Source organism: Carassius gibelio, chromosome A4 (genome assembly GCF_023724105.1).
Source record: "Carassius gibelio isolate Cgi1373 ecotype wild population from Czech Republic chromosome A4, carGib1.2-hapl.c, whole genome shotgun sequence".
Taxonomy (NCBI): Eukaryota; Metazoa; Chordata; class Actinopteri; order Cypriniformes; family Cyprinidae; genus Carassius; species Carassius gibelio.
In genome coordinates this window covers 11,208,650-11,214,113 of record NC_068374.1, presented here as the reverse complement: position 1 = coordinate 11,214,113, position 5,464 = coordinate 11,208,650, and the positions used below count along the sequence as shown (strand labels likewise).

Sequence of the window (5,464 nt, the reverse complement as noted above, 5' to 3'; positions counted from 1 at the left end):
GAGTCATTTTCGTATCAATTCAATATATTCATTTTATATAGTCTTTTAAAATTGCTCAATGTTCTACATGATTTCATCTTTTCACGTAAAACATTTAACCATATAATATTCCAATGTATAAAGAATTATGAGCTAGGTGTTAAATCATGTAGTTTGGGCTTATAAATCATAGTCAAAAACACTTGAATAGAAATGGTTTTCTTTGTTTCACATTAGATTATGTAGTATAGGTCAGGATCTATGTAGTATAGGACCAGGATGAAAGGGATAACATTCATCTTCACGCGTATCCTATATCTGTAAATAAATAAAGGAATAACGTTAACCGTGATTGACATTGAGATGAGTTTTTTTTCTTCCATTGCATGTATAATTTCATGATAATTTCCTCATCCCCCATTAATATAGATTGCCCGTTACCCATACTTCATTATTTAATGAAGTAAATAATTATTTAAAGTTCATGGTACAATGTTACTTCATATGTAGTGAATACTTCATACTGCCCACGTAGCGAATTATTTCCAATTCCTCAAAACCTTGTTGAACAATTTTGTCCCGTGTCTTTTATGGACTCTCTATGGGCTTCTCCATTGACTTTATGCCTCCACGTCCCCCCGATAGCCTCATAGACAGTAAAAGATTGTCTGCGAGCTTCTCCTCCTGTCCATACGGTAATTTCTCTACTGTGCAACAGAGAGTCGCAGGTTATGACGCAATCATTAGCCTACTTTTACAAAAACTGCTTCTACAGGGCCATAACATAAGATACAAGGTAATGGAGCCTTTTATACATTTTCATGTTTCTTTAGAAATAATGAATGGACATGTCACAAGGTGACGATCTTTAGGGGCGGAACCAAAATTCGGGAAGTTTGGTTCCGCCCGGAAGTGTTTCCGCCCGGACCGGAAAAACAGAACACCGGAACTTCCGGTAGCGCCGTAAGAGGGAAAATCAGGGAATTCGATGCACCTGTGCCTAGTTAGGGACAGCGGTTGGTGATTGGAGGATACGCTGGACAAGGCAGTACTTAAGGCCAAGTTACTTCACAGTCTGGGAGCTCTTTCTGGTGTGTGTGAAGCACTGTGTCGTGCCTGTCTTGGTGCGCTGCTGGTCTCTCTCTCTCTCTCTCTCTCTCTCTCTCTCTCTCTCTCTCTCTCTCTCTCTCTCTCTCTCTCTCTCTCTCTCTCTCTCTCTCTCTCTCTCTCTCCCCCTCTCCCTCTCCCTCTCCCTCCCCCTCCCTCAGGCTGGAATTGTATGATTGTGAAGACATCGCGAACCTTAAAGGTTGAGAAGTGAACGGATTATACGGCGAATTGAGACGACGTGAAAAAGGGGATTGGAAGCGGCATTGATGTGAGTACTAAGAGCAAGCCGAAAGTGCCCTGTATATTGACCTGGCGTTGTGTAGATCTCCCCAGGAGGAGGAGGGCGGCCCTACCCCTAATATAGCATGGTGGGAGAGCCGAAGGAATACTTATTGAAGTAGTCACAACGACGACATCACTAGCTAGGCCGCATATTCCATCGCCAGATCCGAACCAAGCGAAGTGAAGGAAGACGGGTGTCCTTTTCGTACACTGAGTGTGGTGGGTGAGTCTTCGTGCTGTGAAAACCTATAATTTTGACGTGGTGCTGTATATTGCTGTGGGTTGCTGTGTATTGCCGTGTGTCCTGTCAGATAAACCCCCGCCTTCACGCACTTCGTCGCGGGAGGACAAGGAGACTGCTGGTTCTAGCCTAGTTCAGTACAGTATATGTTGTGAGCGTGCTTCAGATCTCCGGAGATAGCACGGTACGCTGTGTTCAGCCCAGAGGTGGGAGCTATTCAAAGCAAACTAACTGTGCTTTGTGTCCAATCTGATACCTGTGGAGAGAAAAGGAGAGAGAGTGGGTAACACGAGGAGAGACCGAGGAAACCTGTACTTACAGTACGCTGTGTTCAGCCCAGAGGTGAGAGTCATTCAAAGCAAACTAACTGTGCTATTGTGCCCAAGTTGATACCTGTGGAGAGAAAAGGAGAGAGAGTGGGTAACACGAGGAGAGACCGAGGAAACCTGTACTTACGCCGCTGCCTGTGGAGAAAGAGAAAGCGAGTGAGCACCCAAGGAACGAACTGTGTGAACCAGTACTTACTGTGAGCTGCAATCAGCGAAGAGGTGAGAGCAAAACCAAGCCGAATTAACTGTGCCTTTGCGTCCCAGCCGTTGCCTGTGGAGGAAGAGAAAGAGAGTGAGCACCCCGAGAACGAACTGTGTGAACCAGTACTTACCGTGAGTTGTATTCAGCGAAGAGGAGGAAGAAGGAGGGCGCTACGGATACCTAAGACTCTGGCCGGGCCCCGAGTCCCACGCCCCGGATCCCCGTGGCCCCCTTGCTCCCTGACCTCTTCCCGGCCATAGCCCATCTGGAGGGCTGAGTCAGAGTTTAGTTTTAATTGCCCTTTCCCTGTTCCCCAAGCTATTTTTAAATATTTAAATAAAGATTGTTTTATCACTTACTTGTTCTCGTGTTGTTTGGCCATTGGGTTGGCTTTGGGGACCTCCTCGAGGTGGAAGTTGAGAAGGGGTGTGGCTTAGTCAAAGCATAGCCGCCCCTGGGTGTGACAAATTCATAGTTTTGATGCCTTCAGTGTGAATCTACAATTTTCTATGAAAATTAAGACAACTCTTTGAATGAGAAGGTGTGTCCAAACTTTTGGTCTGTACTGTGTGTATATATAAAAAAAAAAGAAAAAAAAAAAACTTCTGTGGGGAACAAAATTAACATTCTACTTTCATTCTAACTAACATTCTAACTTTTAATGTCAATCAGTAAACAAACAGGACACTGAAGTAAACAGAAGTGCATGACAGGGACAAAAGTACATTCTAAATCATGATGCATTTATTAAATTCTTTACAAAACACTTTACACAGTTTACACTGACAATATTGTGCCTCAGTACCCCAGTGAACAAGCGAGAAGGAGACAGTGGCAAGGAAAAACTCCCCAAATTGATGAATGAGCATTATCAGCTAAAAGGTACAGGAAGAAACCTTGGGAGAAACCAGACTCAGCAGGGAGAGGCCATCCTCCTTTGGCTGGCACATATCTCAATTTGCTGTACATAGCCTATACTGTATATAAAATCAAGCCATCCATCCAATATTTAATATATAATTGTAACTTATATATTATTCATTTGTATAATAATGTCGACTATTGTCTGTCTGCATCAGTTTAGAGTTTTTCCGGAACATTTTCTGAATTGATACTCGACAATGGTATAGTCTTCACTGTAAGAAAGAGAAACAGAAAATCAAGAAATTAAAGTAATCAAATTAGTATTCTTAAATACTATATTCTACCTTTTTATCAGTTGTGTCCTTCATACAAACAGTTAATGAAGTGGAGAATCATATAAACGAGGACGTTTCAAGTGTAGCATACCACAGAAATCTGAAAAAAAAAAATCATGGAACATTAATTGCTCCTTTAAGGGTTTACAACATAAAAACATAGGTCTGTGTACTCACCTTTTCAGTGTAGTGGACAGTAGATATCGAGTTGTGCTGCACAAAACTGAAAGAATATGGTTATTGCTTCAATTACAGCTTAAAGGTGCAGTAGGGAACTTTTAGAAAACGTCGACTTCGCCTGAAATTTTGAACAATCACAGCTTACAGGTCACTCCCCCTCGCTCTCTGCTGCGCTAAAGCCCTCCCTCCACAGCTCCTCCCCCACATCGGAGCCTGCCGTGAACGCGCGGGCTAGTAAACAATGCAGGGTCACTGATGACGGTGGATTAACGGATATGGCACATTCACAGGTAGGGACGAAACATCAACAATATGCTTTACATTGACTACAAACTTGGTCCTCCAAACATTACGTATTTTGTAAAACATTTATTGTAACTATATGATGTTGCACTATGTCTATAAGTAATAAATAGCTAGTAAGATAATATAATGGTAATTGACGCTACAGTATGCAAGTAATTATTCTATCGATATGTAATGCTAAATAAGGTCTGCATGTAAATTAGTTCAGCAACATGACAAGCCAGTTAATTAAAAGGTTTCAATTGTTGCTTTGCACAGTGCGTGACATTTTACTTGTATGTTATGCGGCTAGAGTTTTGACACCAAGTCAATGGGGTCCAACGAGGAATTGACAGCCACAGCGAGTTCGACGAGTCAGCGGGTGGGGAGGAGAGGAAACCGTGGTGTGCGTGGAGCATCAGGCAGGGGACGTGGGAGACAGGGCAGAGGTCGTCGAGTGGGTCCAACTCCCGAGCACCTCAGCAGAGAGGACATGGAGCGTGTGGAAAATTTAAGATTTGAGAGGATTGCTTATGAACGTGTAAGTTAGCTCAGTTATAAATGTTTTCCCTTTGCACATCATAGTGTATAATATTGTAAAATTTTATTTGGTTTATATAACATTGATATATTTAGTGTAATGTTAGCCGTTTATCTGTAGATAATGAGAATTTTGTCTGTTATCACTAGGAGCAAATTCAACAATTGAATTTACAACAGACACAACACGTGTTGCAGGAATGTTTGGCACGGGATCCAAGCCTAATCTTGGATGTCCTCACCCATTTGGGACCTGCTTCTCCTCCAACATTACCTCCTGTCCCCGGGCAACTATCATGGTGCATCTGTCAGAGATGCAGAGAAAAGCCCAATGTGGTGGAGAGGAAGTGCTGTCTTCAACAGCCACCTTTTTGCATTTCTACTCTACCACACATGGAGGCATGCATTCTGCAGGCGGGAGTCCTGCGTCTGACCTGCGTGCTGTAGTTGACCTTCCAAATGAAGGTGAAGACAACAGGCAATTTAAACATGCTGCAAATATAGACAGTTTGTGGCTTGGCAGTGTGGGACTCTGGGTCCTGGTCTCAGAGTGGTTATCCCAAGGGCAAACCAGGACTGCTTTCCATATCCTCATGGACAATACAGGGGATTTATTCCGAGGAGGGTGTGATGTGGTGTGCTTTTTAAAATTTGAAAGCTTTCTTGTAATTAAAAAATTTGGATTATTTAAAACAATATTTATATTACAAGTTTTGTAAATATTTTTCAATAAATGGTTTAAAATTGAATTGGTCATTTGTGTTAACAAAATCAACACTTTACCATAGTACATAACTGACTTATCTTTTGGATCAATTTAAAACTAGGGCCGGGACTTTAATGCGTTAATTGAGATTAATTAATTACACAAAAAAATAACGCGTTAACGAAGATTAATTAATTACAGAAAAAAAATTCCCGCATTTTTAATAACTTATTTTTGCACCGGGAACGTTTCTCACTGGATGAGTTTCGGCGGACCGATTATACTGGAGCACCAACTAGCGTTCGCATATGACTGCAGCACATCGAGCCCATAGACAGTAAAAGAAAGATCGAGCCTCAAGTATCACCTCAACGCAAAACATATAGCAGCTAGCGTGGACTTTACACTTTA

At 42.1% G+C, this 5,464-nt stretch overlaps 1 long non-coding RNA gene across 1 annotated transcript; it reads left to right on the top strand.

The window, feature by feature from the left end:
- The first annotated feature begins 589 nt into the window (after positions 1-589).
- Positions 590-2,501, top strand: LOC127970081 (uncharacterized). The gene is made up of 2 exons (XR_008156511.1): positions 590-1,070; positions 1,248-2,501. It is a non-coding gene; the product is annotated as an uncharacterized LOC127970081 (long non-coding RNA).
- Positions 2,502-5,464: the final 2,963 nt, after the last annotated feature.